The sequence below is a fragment of the Coenobita brevimanus genome, chromosome 72 (assembly GCF_032717465.1).
Source record: "Coenobita brevimanus isolate Jiangsu-jjx chromosome 72, ASM3271746v2, whole genome shotgun sequence".
Lineage (NCBI taxonomy): Eukaryota > Metazoa > Arthropoda > Malacostraca > Decapoda > Coenobitidae > Coenobita > Coenobita brevimanus.
Window position 1 is genome coordinate 22,952,822 of NC_137025.1, and position 13,244 is coordinate 22,966,065.

Below are 13,244 nucleotides of genomic sequence, written 5' to 3' on the forward strand. Positions count from 1 at the left end.
TAATTCCTCTGATGAAACTGTAATCTTACAAGGTGTAGGGAATAATTACTTCTCTGTCCCTCTGTGCAGAGTGAATTTAGAGTCTGGTTTTGTTAATGGTTCCGTTATGGTTGGGTTGGCTGAGACACTCCCAATGTCAGGTGTAACTTTCTTACTTGGAAATGATATTGGTGGAAGTCAAGTATGTCCAGCTCCTCAGTTGTCTAGTTAGCCAGTGGCTGCGGCCCAGGATTGTGATGTCCCTGATGTGTTCCCTTCATGTGCTGTCACTAGGGCTAAGTCTAAAGTTACTGGTGACTTAGAGGATAATGATGATGATGATGTTATCCTAGCTGACACTTTTCTTGCTAATTTGGACCACTCACCAGATGAGGCAGTACCCCGTAGTGTTGATAATTTGTCTCGTCAAGAGTTGGTTGAGTTACAGGTTGCTGACCCTGAGTTGAAAGGTCTAGCTAACTCTGCTTGCAGTGAGGAAGAGTCAGCTGGTGCTTCTACTTGTTATTATATAAAGTCAGGAGTACTTATGAGGAAGTGGAGACCCCCAACAGCATCAGCCGACTATGAATGGGAGGTTGTACAACAAGTTGTCATCCCTCGTGTTTGTAGGCAGGATATCATTAGAGTGGCTCATGATTCCAGTTTGGCAGGACACCTTGGAGTGAGGAAGACTGTGGCACGCATTTTGAAACACTTCTACTGGCCAGGTATCTTCAGAGATGTTTCCTGGTATTGTAAGTCTTGTCACACCTGTCAAGTTGTGGGGAAGTGTAATCAGACCGAAAAGGTTGCACCTCTAGTTCCCATTCCTCCTTTTGAGGCGCCATTCACCCGTGTGTTGGTGGATATTGTGGGCCCTCTTCCCAAGACTTCTTCAGGACTTTCTTATGTGTTGATCCTGATTGATATGGCTACTCGTTATCCTGAAGCCATTCCACTTAGAAATATCTCAGCAAAGAACGTGGTTAAGGAAATGCTGGGGTTCTTCACAAAGTTTGGTCTGCCCAAGGAGGTACAGTCAGACTGGGGAAGTAATTTCATGTCAAATGTTTTCAAGCAGTCTCTGAAAGAGTTGGGCATCACCCAGATCACGTCTTCAGCTTACCATCCCCAGACCCAAGGAGCGTTGGAGAGATATCATCAAACACTCAAATCGATGCTCAAGAAATAGTGTTTGGAACATCAGAAAGACTGGGATAAAGGTCTTCCATTCGTTGTATTTGCCGCAAGAGAATCTCCAAATGAATCACTGGGCTTCTCACCCTTTGAACTACTGTTTGGCCATGAAGTAAGAGGACCCCTTAAGCTACTCAAGGAATGCTGGCTGTTGGAGGAAGATGACGTCAACCTGCTGGAGTATGTGATGAAGTTCAAAGAATGGCTGTCCACTGCTTTACAGCTGGGGAGAGAGAATTTAGGAGCTGCTCAGGAGAAGATGAAGACTTGGTATGATAAGAAGTCCAGGTTACGCCACTTTCAGCCAGGAGATCAGGTTTTGCTTCTGCTACCGGTGCATGGGCAACCTCTTCAAGCCAAGTTTAGTGGTCCTTATTTCGTGGAGAAGGAACTCAGTGATGTCAACTATGTCATCGCCACACCAGATCGTAGAAAGAACAAGCAACTTTGTCACATCAACATGCTAAAGTTATATCACAGGCGGGACGAAAATAACCAAGTCTGCACTGTAGCTGTTCCACCAGAGTCTGCAAGTGAAGTTCTCCCATGCAGCATGAGCCTGAGTGATAGTTTGGGGAAGAATCCTGATATCATGAATGATTTCCAGACTAAGCTTTCTCATCTAGCTCCCGAGGAAAGGCAGGAGTTTTCGGCATTACTGCAGGAGTACCCGCAAGTGTTCCGTGCCACTCCAGGAAGAACTACTGTGTTGATGCATGATGTCGATGTTGGAGACGCAAAGCCAATTAAACTGCCTCCTTACCGTGTGAACCCAGTGAAAGTTCCTCTCATTCAGAAGGAGCTTGGCTACCTGTTGGACCACAAGATGATTGAGACCTGTTAGAGCGAGTGGAGTTCTTCTGTCACTCTAGTCCCTAAGCCAGGTGGGTCACAGCGGCTTTGCATCGACTACAGACGTGTTAATCAGATAACCAAAACAGACACTTACCCTCTCCCTCACGTGGAAGATTGCATAGACAAGATCGGAAAGGCTAGGTACATAAGTAAGTTTGATTTGTTAAAGAGATACTGGTAAGTACCTATGACTGAACGTGCTAGGGAGATCTCATGTTTTGTAACACTAGGAAAGACTTTTTCATGTTCTGTAATGCCATATGGTATGCACCAGCCACATTTCAGAAGCTCATGAATGTTGTAACAGAGGGTTTGGCAGGGTGTGTTGTTTATATTGATGATGTATTAATCTTCAGTGACAACTGGAAAGATCACCTATGCCATGTCAGTAAATTTCTTGAGCGTTTGGTTCAGGCTAATCTTGTAGCTAATTTATCAAAGTGTGAGTTTGGTCAAGCTAAAGTTCAGTACCTTGGGTACGTAATTGGTGATGGACATGTTGCACCACCAGGAGCTAAGGTTCAGGTTATAAGTGATCTTCCCAGACCTAAAAGTAGGAAAGAGCTAAAAAGATTTTTGGGAATGGTAGGTTATTACAGGAGATTTGTTCTTAACATTTCAATTCTTGTATCACCACTTACAGACCTACTGGAAAAGGGCGTTAAATTTGTCTAGACCGATGACTGTGAATCCTCTTTCAGCAGACTTAAAGCTATCCTTTTAAGTCAGCCAGTGCTAGCTACTCCAAATTTTGCTAAGCCTTTAAAGATGGCTGTTGACGCAAGTGATACAGGAGCTGGGGCTGTTTTGCTGCAAGAGGATGATCAGGGTATTGAACACCCTGTATCTTATTACAGTAAGAAGTTCACTCCACCTCAAAAGAACTACTCAACTATTGAGAAAGAGCTTTTGGCCTTGATTTTGGGTTTACAGCATTTTTCATTTTATTTGTGTTCTGGTTTTGACCCCATAGTCATTTATACCGATCATAATCCACTGAAATTCCTTAGTAAGTTTAAAGATAAAAATCAGAGATTGACAAGATGGAGTCTACTTCTTCAGGAGTATTCATTAGACATACAACATGTCAAGGGGAAAGAAAATGTTATTGCAGATTGCTTATCTAGACTTTAGACAGATTGTTTTAGAGTAATAAGAAATTTCCTTTGTAAATTCCTTTTTCTTTGTGGGGAGGTGTTACATAGCCTATGATTTCATCATCCTTTGTGTAATTCTAACGTACAGTATGCTGCATGTTTGATCACGAGCGTGTTCTACCTCACTCCCCCCTTCTACCGTTATAATAGAGTAAGTCGTTCTTTCTGTTGTTCAAAGCAGGAGTGTCAACTCTTTGTCTCCTATGGCTTCATTTGCGCGTCCTTCTTACACGTTGTGTCAAGCTCTGCCGGCCCCTATATAATGAGCTCAGTCTCTGTATTAATTGCCACTTAGATCTACTCCTCATTTTGTTCACATCTCTGCCCTCCCCTGTACAGTTATTATTGTGAGTGCTCAGGAAGTCTCCAACCATCTAGCAGCTGTGTAATTTGAGTATAAGTGTTATTGCATTTTGTTCTTGTACTGTATAGCATAAGGTGTTAATTCGTAGGCCTAGTGAGGTTTTTGTAATTCATGTAAAGTTCTTATTGTCTGCCCTTATTAATAATATTTTGTTGCTGTAATAATATATCGTTCATTCACTGAGTATTATCTAGTATTTTCATTTTATCAGGGCTGACTTAGATAAATGTACTCTTGCTAATTTCGTGTTAATAGAGGCTATTGCAGTTAACCATATATTTAACCTGTTTTTTGCCATTACATTATCCTTATGAGTCCTGAATGTTTTGTTGTTAGTTTGAGCATTAAACTTTAGCTTGTAATTTTACCTAACTCTTTTGTTTTGAACCTGGAACTTTACGGGACAGTAGTGATTTTTAGTATTCTCACTTAAAGTGTACATTATCTTTCTCTGTTCCGTAACAATATATATATATATATATATATATATATAGAGAGAGAGAGAGAGAGAGAGAGAGAGAGAGAGAGAGAGAGAGAGAGATGAGGATCTAGGATGAAAAATGAAAGTGAACTACTCTGAAAACAGAAAGTTATTCTGGAAAGAGGTGCGGAAATGTAGAAATGAAAGTGGTAAGAAATGGGATGATGTGAAGGATGCATGTGGTAGATTATTAACCCATGGAGATGAAGTAAGGACCAGATGGAAAGAATATTTTGAATGTCTGATGAATGGGAATAGAAAGAGCAGAGCAGCTATAAACATGATTGATTTTGAGGGGGGGGGGGTGCAGAGAAGGAATGCAGTGCCAGGAGATGTGACACTCGCACAGGTGAAGAGTGCTGTGAAGCAGCTGAAAAGTGGAAAAGCAGCTGGGGTTGATGAGGTGTATGCAGAGATGCTTAAGTGTAGTGGAGAGAGTGGAATGAAGTCCATGTTGGAGATATGTAAGAAGGCATGGATGAGTGAAACTGTGCCTGCAGAGTGGAAAAAGGCTGTGATTGTACCCCTGTACAAAAATAAAGGTGAGCGAAGTGAGTGCAAGAATTATCGTGGCATAACCTTACTGAGTGTGGTAGGGAAGGTAGATGGAAGAATTATTATAGAGAAATTAAGAGATATATTAGAAGTCCTAGTGAGTGATGAACAGGATGGCTTTAGGAGTGGCAAAGGATGTGTGGACCAAATAGTTGCAGTGAGACAGATAATAGAGAAGGCATATGACAAGGACCATACAGTGTTTATGGCATTCATGGATCTGGAAAAAGCATATGACAAAGTGGAGAGAGAAGGATCGTGGAAAGTTTTGCGCATGTGCGGTGTAGAGGGTTAGCTACTAGGTGCCGTCAACAGTTTTTATGATGGTAGTGAAATATGTGTAAGGGTTAATGGGCGTCTCAGTAAATGGTTTACGATCAGTGTGGGCGTGCGACAAAGTTGTGTGATGTCCCCATGGTTGTTCAATATTTATATGGATGGGATGATGAGAGAAGTAAAAACACGAGTAATGGAGAGAGGGATGGCTTTGGTACTGAATGGTGATGGATGGAATATCTCAAATTTGTTGTATGCTGATGATGCAGTAGTTCTTGCAAGTACCGGACAAGAACTTGGTAGGCTAGTGCAGAGTTTTGCGAATGTCTGTAAGCGTCGTTCCTTGAGAGTAAATGTAGAAAAGAGTAAAGTGATGGTTACTGAGAGAGAAGGTGACTCCCAGTACAATGTGACAGTGAATGAAGTGAGACTGGAATTGGTGAGAGAGTTCAAGTACCTGGGTACAGTTATAGAAAGGGGAGGACAATGTGAAAAGAAGTTGAGAATAGAGTGACACAAAGAAGAAAAGTAGCTGGTGTAATGAAGGCCTTGATAAGAAACAGAGGCTTGAGTATTGCAGCTGCACGAGGCTTACATGAAGGAGAGTTAGTGCCAGCTTTAACATATGGATGTGAGACTATGGTGTGGCATGAAAATGAAAAGTCAAGAGTAAGAGCAGTGGAGATGGGACTGCTGAGGAATGTGTGTGTGTGTGTGTGGTTTTTTTTTATGCGAAGAAGAAGGAACCAAAGGCCATGAGCCCGCAGTAACAGTTCCCTCCAAGAGAAAAACAAAATACAATACAGAGCCAAATTCAAGATCCGATCATTTTGAGATGCCTGGACACACTGTGTTTGAAAGACTGGAGATCATAGGCAGCAGGAAATACAGACAGAGGGAGACAGTTCCAGAGCTGACCTGTTGCATAAATGAAAGACTGGGAGTAACGGTTAACTCTTGCATTAGAGAGTTGGACACAAAAGGGATGAGAGTTTGCTGCCAGACGGGTGCTACGCGCCCGTCGTAGAGGTGGAGGAATGCAAGTAGACAGTTCAGAGGAGCAGTGACCATTAAAATAGCGATAAAAAAGAGATAAAGATGCAACAGTGCGGCGAAGAGACAGAGGTTGAAGGGAGTCAGTAAGAGGAGGAGAGTTAATGAGACGAAAAGCCTTTCACTCCACCCTATTGAAAAGAGCTGTATGTGGGGAGCCTCCCCACACATGAGAGTTGTACTCCACACAGGGGCGGATAAAACCCCTGTATAGAGTCAACAATTGTGCAGGGGTAAAGAAAGAGCAGAGTCGGCTTAGCACACCCAATCTCTTGGAAGCAGATTTTACAAGAGATGTAATATGATCTTTCCAAGATAAGTCCCGAGTAAATGAAACCCCAAGCATGTTCAAGGATGATGCAGGATTAAGCTGAATATTATTAAACATTAGTGGGTATACCTGTGGAAGATTTTGTCGGGTTGATAGGTGTAAGAACTGAGTCTTAGATGCATTAAAGACAACCATATAATTTTTACCCCAGTCAGAGATACGAGCCAAGTCAGACATTAGGTGTGCCATCGTGGAGTACAGAGGGTGGATAGGATACGAAATAATGTGATTCGTGAAAGATGCGGAGTGAGGAAGTCGGTGGACACCAGAATTGATGAGAGTGTACTGAGATAGTATGGTCATGTGGAGAGAATGGATAACAATAGAGTGGTGAAAAAGGTATATCTGAGCGAATTTCAAGGAGGGAGGAGGCGAGGTAGGCCAAGGAGAAGGTGGAAAGTTATGGTGGATGAATGTGTGAGGAAGAGAGGTTTGGAAGTCGGTGAGGCTAGGGAACTGACAGGAGATCGAGCTGGCTGGATGAATTTTGTGAGGAGAAGTGAATGACCAGAGATTTTTGGCACCCCTTTTTAACGTGGCAGCTCTGGATTGACTCTGTCAGATACGATTTTGTGAAGCTACAGAACGTGGTGAATGTTTCGGCGTAACAGATAGAGCCAGGATTCCAGGGGCTTGAATGATGAGTGAATGGAAACGTGGCCCATTGGATTGGGCAATTTTGGGCTGTCTGGACATTGCTACTCCTCACCCTGCCCTAGGGTGGGAAAGGAGGTCCGGGTGATGATGATGATGATGATGATTTATGTGACAACAACTAGACAAGATCATGCACTGATAAATATTTATCCAGCTTCTGGACCCAAATTTCTGTCACGGATTGTAAATAACAGTAGTGGTACACTCGCCAGCACTTCCGGGTGTTACAGGGGCTCGCACGTTTTAGGAGATGTGGCACCACTGTGCATCTTTACCTCGAAACAGTCCACGTATGTGAGATGGAGTAACCTCGATATAGTGGCGCATGAAGTGATCTTTGTAGGTTAATGCTTCGAATCAGAAATTATTAGTTCAGCCCGATTTTTGTTTAATCTCAATGCTCTATGATATAAAGTATACTAAATCTTTGCCATTATATAACGCATTTGAACTCCGCAGTTTTGTGATGACGTGTCGTTCATATCATATCACTTCACATGGATCCCTGTATCTGGGGTCAGAGAAAGGGGGGAGCTGTCAGCCTCGCACAACACGCTCAGATGAGACCACATCTGCTTCAGTACTCGCAGTAGGAAACGCAGGAACAGAGAACAACCATGATAATATCGGTAACGCATTGGAGGAGGTTCGAAATTGGTCTCGTTTGACCTGCAGGCTATTGCAGTTGCCAATCATGACTGAAAGGACGAGTTTTCTTCACATTCCCCGTGAAGCTAGTATATCCATTCTAGCCAGCATTGCATCATGAACAGACAGCAGAACCTCGTTATTCAACGCGGGAGTATCATCGGCCTACGGGATGCCGGCCACAGAGTTCGGGATATCGCCAGCCTCCTTGGACTTTCCCCTACTACAGTAGCGAAATGGATCAGAAGGTGGAATGAATCTGGAGACCTGAGGAACGCGGGTAATTTCGCTTATGAATGTCTATAAATGCTTATTTTAATTTATTAACTGAATACCATTAACAGCTACGTATTAACATTATATAATACGATTAAAATAATGTGTTCATATAAGGCATTTTATCTCGCCTTGTTTCATATTGATTTAAGAAATCCATGAATCAATGGATCGGTGCCTGCATGAAGTCCAACTAACCTATCCATCCTCTGTGGGAAAGTATGAAATTTATTATGATAAGCTATCCATTGTGATGACCTCTAACGTACTGGAACTTCACATAACTGCATTTTCTATTCAGTACTGATCCCATTCACATTGTAGGATTTAGGTCCTGTCTGTTTCATTCAAGCAGACTGGTCTATGATTCAGACTTGCAGTAAATAAGTATGCCGTTGCTAAGAAGTGGTATTCCTAATAGTAGTCTTTTTGTTTTTTGTGGGAAAAATGTCTTTCTGGTGGAAGCTGCATACGAAGCATATCGTTTTTATGATCACAGAGAGGAGGCCCCATTCCCGAGTAACAACTGCTGAACAAGACGAGAGTATTAGACAGGCAGCCGAAGAAGCCCCACTGACAACTGCAGTAGCCACTCGGGAGCAGTTGCACCTACAGGTGTCTGTAGATACCGTGCGGAGGTGTCTGCATGAGGCAGGGCTTCATCACAGAGTTCCTGCCCGGAAGTGTAACCTTCACTGGCCAACATCGCGCTGGTCGACTAGCGTTTGCTGAAGCAAATGTAGACAAAGACCTTGATTATTGGTCGAGGGTTGTTTTCTCCGATGAGAAAACTTTTTGTTCCCATATTCATGGACGTCGCCATGTGTGGAGACGAAACACAAGGTATGTTTTACCAGCACTAGATATCCTTGCGGACTGACCAGCTTCCAGTGCTATTTGGGCAATGGTAGATGTTACTTTTATGAAATATATGGCTGAAATGTTGTAGTACTCTCACCTTTTTGATTTGCCACTCATTTGAGATGAGAGAGAGAGAGAGAGAGAGAGAGAGAGAGAGAGAGGGTCCGACCTGGCGCTGATACACGGTGGCATGACGACATCGGGAAATAGTATTAATATTATCGATGCTGTAGTGCCCTTTGGGGTAAGCAAAATAGGCAAATCACCCAAATCTAGCTGGTGTATATTTACGTAGGAATTCATTGTTACGTTTCTGTTCTGATTTGTACGTTTGAATCCCATCCTTATTTTAGGTCATTATCAGTATGTTTGCATGCTTCTCTGTTGTTAAACACTGATTGCACTTTATGATGTATATCTGTTACGCAAAGGTATTATGTCACCTAGTGAAACATAGTCTACTATAATTTGTAAGTTATTCTTGATGTTTCAGAGGACTTGCATCCTTTTTGTCCCTATGTTTGGGGTCTTAGTTCTCGAACATTCCCTTTGTCTGTATATATTAATAGTAATAATAGTGAGGATAATAATTATAATAATAATAATAATAATAATATTAATAATAATAATAATAATAACAATAATAATAATAATAATAATAATAATTAATAATTATTAATAATAATACGTCGTATATTATTATGCGTATTCAGATATGACCGTCACAATATTTCCGAAGAGGCACGGAGCGGACAAGTCAGCTGCAATGTGTGGGGCTACATGTCAATCCACTGAGTTGGTGACATAATAAGAACTGAAGGAAGGTTTACGGCGAAGTACACCGATATTCTGCAAAACTTCCTTCCTTCCCCCTAAAGTAGGAATGTTCCATTTCCACCCGGCCCAATAGTTTTTGTGCAAGATCGTTGCCCGATTCATACAGCCAGGGTAGTGAGAGAATGGTTCAACCAGCAGGAATATTTGGAGCTTCTGGAGTTGCCTAGCAAGGGATGCGATTGCAATCCCATTGAACATCTTTGGACCAACATCGTTAGCTGTTGGGAGCCTGGCAGAAGGCGAACTCCGGAGCAGCTGATGCAACACACGAGGGAGCAGTGGGAGGTTTTCCGTGGCAAGCCAGAGCTCATTCGCAGCCTCGTTACCAGCATGCCTGACCGATTAAGGGAGGTGATTGAAAAGGAGGGAGGGTTGACACATTACTGAGTGTATTCACATCACTCATAGTATATCGGGGAAACTGTAGGTGCTGTATTCTTCTATTTAATAATCTGGCAATGGATTGTCTTATGCCTCCTAAATGAGAAATCTAATGTAGTTAGTTACAATATATGAAGAATTTAGTCTTCATGCGTCATAACTGTATTTGCCTTTGATACAAATGGTTCAAGGTAATTTAATCGAGAAAAGGTTTGTGTAGGGCGTTACCTTTCATTAGAAAGTTAAAATATATCCCGTATGGAAGTGATGTTAATATTATTACTTACCCAAATATTACAATGTTGTTATACGGCAAACCATGGGTAAATCAATATAGTCATAATTAAAACCACGATCAGCATGGTTGCCATCCACAGGTCTGTCTCATCAGTGTCCATTCAGTTATTAATTTCATGGGTATCGCTTTCCGGGTATAACTTACACAAATCAGGTGTAGTAGGATATTAATAGATAGATAGATAGATCTAGGTAGATATTGTATTGACCACAACAATATTCACTCTACATACGATAATTAAACATTAAATATGACATAGGTTTCTCATTTCTATCCAATGCATTACCGATATTATGAACGTTGTTCTCTGTTCCTGCGTTTCCTACTGCGAGTACTGAAGCAGATGTGGTCTCATCTGAGCGTGTTGTGCGAGGCTTACAGCTCCCCCCTTTCTCTGACCCCAGATACAGGGATCCATGTGAAGTGATATGATATGAACGACACGTCATCACAAAACTGCGGAGTTCAAATGCGTTATATAATGGCAAAGATTTAGTATACTTTATATCATAGAGCATTGAGATTAAACAAAAATCGGGCTGAACTAATAATTTCTGATTCGAAGCATTAAGCTACAAAGATCACTTCATGCGCCACTATATCGAGGTTACTCCATCTCACACACGTGGACTGTTTCGAGGTAAAGATGCACAGTGGTGCCACATCTCCTAAAACGTGCGAGCCCCTGTAACACGCGGAAGTGCTGGCGAGTGTACATGGAAAGGACAACAATGTCTGTGTCTGTTGCTTGGACTACAACACGTGACTGTTCATGAAATCCAGTTGCATACGAAACTTGCGCATGTGGAACACCTTTGTCAGCTAAAATATTACGGTATTTGTCTAGAAGCTGTGTCAAAGGAAATGCAAAGTGATGGACTAGCAGTGGATCTGAAATCTCAATACAAATTTGTTAAAATGCAGAGTCATATGGGCTAGTACCTGCTGAAGAAGATTCCTCTTCATTTTTTCCGATTTAGAAAGCGTGTCATACGGAGTCTGTGATACCTAAAATCTTTAGCAATCATGTCAACTGTGAAGACACCATGCCCTTTTATCTTCATCTAAATGGATTCTTCACCCAATTCCCTTGCTTTTTGGTGAATTGAATGTTGCATATCAAAAGAACTTACTAAAACAAGTATATGCCTCCATTGAGGATCGCAACTCTTTTCACAATGAAAACAGCAAGTTTTGGCATCTATCTTTGTTGGTAAGGTTGCTCGACTCGATACACAACCAGTCGTATCCGTTGGGAACTTGCCACTCGGTTCTCCTGCTTCTTATTCCTGTCTGCCTCTAAGAGCTTCGATCTTATTTTTATCTGTATATACACTTTTACATTCTTTGTGACATTTAGGATCCTTCTTGAGGAAGCCCTCGTCATCATCAATACATTGGGATAATCTGTGGTAAACATCAACACGCCTGGAGAGCAAAGGAGTCCGAAAACCGGAAATCCTCGTGCTGTTAGTTTACTGAGAGGTTTTGAAGATGTTCTCTGACATATCAAACATTCCTTAAATGTGAAGTCAGTACGTGCTTCTGGGCTCGTTTGTGCTTTCCAGACAGGATCCATTTTGACTGCCGTCACTTCCGATGTGGTTGTTTATTCTGAAATGAGTAGAGTACTTTTTATAGTTTGCTCCTACAAAATCTCTTCAGATATATATTTTTATTATCTACTCACAAGTTTGAAGCATATGAAAAAAATTGTGTATGTGTTAAGGTACAATTAGGCAAGAAAAGTTCTGAAATGCCATAGTCTTTCCATATTTCTACTGTACCTTTTCAAAAGTAATTTTTTGACATAACGTGTTGTAATTCATATATCCTTTTGCAATTGTATATTTCGTATCTAAAACCCAATTGGCGGTAATGGACCAAATTTAGGCTTTATCTGATCATTCAAAGTTAAGTTTTTAGTAAATTTGTAATTTGGGGGGAAAATCGAGATTTTCGCATTAAACGCTTAAAAAATATATACATATAGTTTCGCAGTGCAATGTCTAAAAGTATTATACTTTTTGATACACCTTAGATACTCTTAACAGCTAAGGCACTGCAAAAAGTTTATCTGTCTGGTCCAACAAAACCCGTTTTCTTGTACGATAGCCTCAAGTGGCTCCCTGACTAATATTTGATGAACGGAACATGTGACGAAAAAAAAAAAAAAAATCGGTGACCACGAAGGACCAGTGATGATTGGATCAGATGCTCACCACACTTATCATACTCAGCACCATACATTTACTGTGATTAACTGGACAATAACAGGCGCAGTCCGTCATCACGTAATGTGTGTTAATCTATATTTCTATGTCATTAATTTTTGCCAAGATTTTCCCTGCATTATTTCCTCCATCCGTATTAATTAGAATTTATATGTGAATCTATCTAGGGCTTTCTGTAATGCTAGGTGTTTATGGCTCGACTTCCCGTTCCTAAAACATCTAACGTGTAGCGGGGTCCTCTTTCGAGACCGCTGCTTAGAACAAATAAGAGAGAGGCAGGACACAAAAACTCCAGGCAATAACCTTTACACGTGTATTACTCAGTCAGACAAGGGAGAACAGCAGATATTACAACACAATATTTAATCAATCACAAACACTTATATCTAGATAATTAGTATCTCACAGGATACTATGGGAGAATGCACTTGAAATAATACTCGAGGCGGAGTATGCAGAATTAGTACAATCCAAGGTCTCTGTGCGCGTGGAGTTAGGGATGAGGCTCACTAGGGGAGGGTGTAAGGCACTGAGGTCTAATTGTGATTATGGTAGTATGAGGCGGAGTTTGTTGATAGTGTGTTCACTTTACTATTTTCTGAGGGCAAGAGACTTTTGGTTAATTATTAATACAAACTTCACTGCTTGGGCGTTTCTCTTACTGTAATATGAAGGGTATTGCACATGGGTCTTATTCACTATAACTTTGATTCTGCATGGGTTATTCACGGTTCTGCCCTGTCGTATATTAGACCATTATTATTCCAGTTTCACTTAAACACTTGGTCTGGTACTACGAATGCA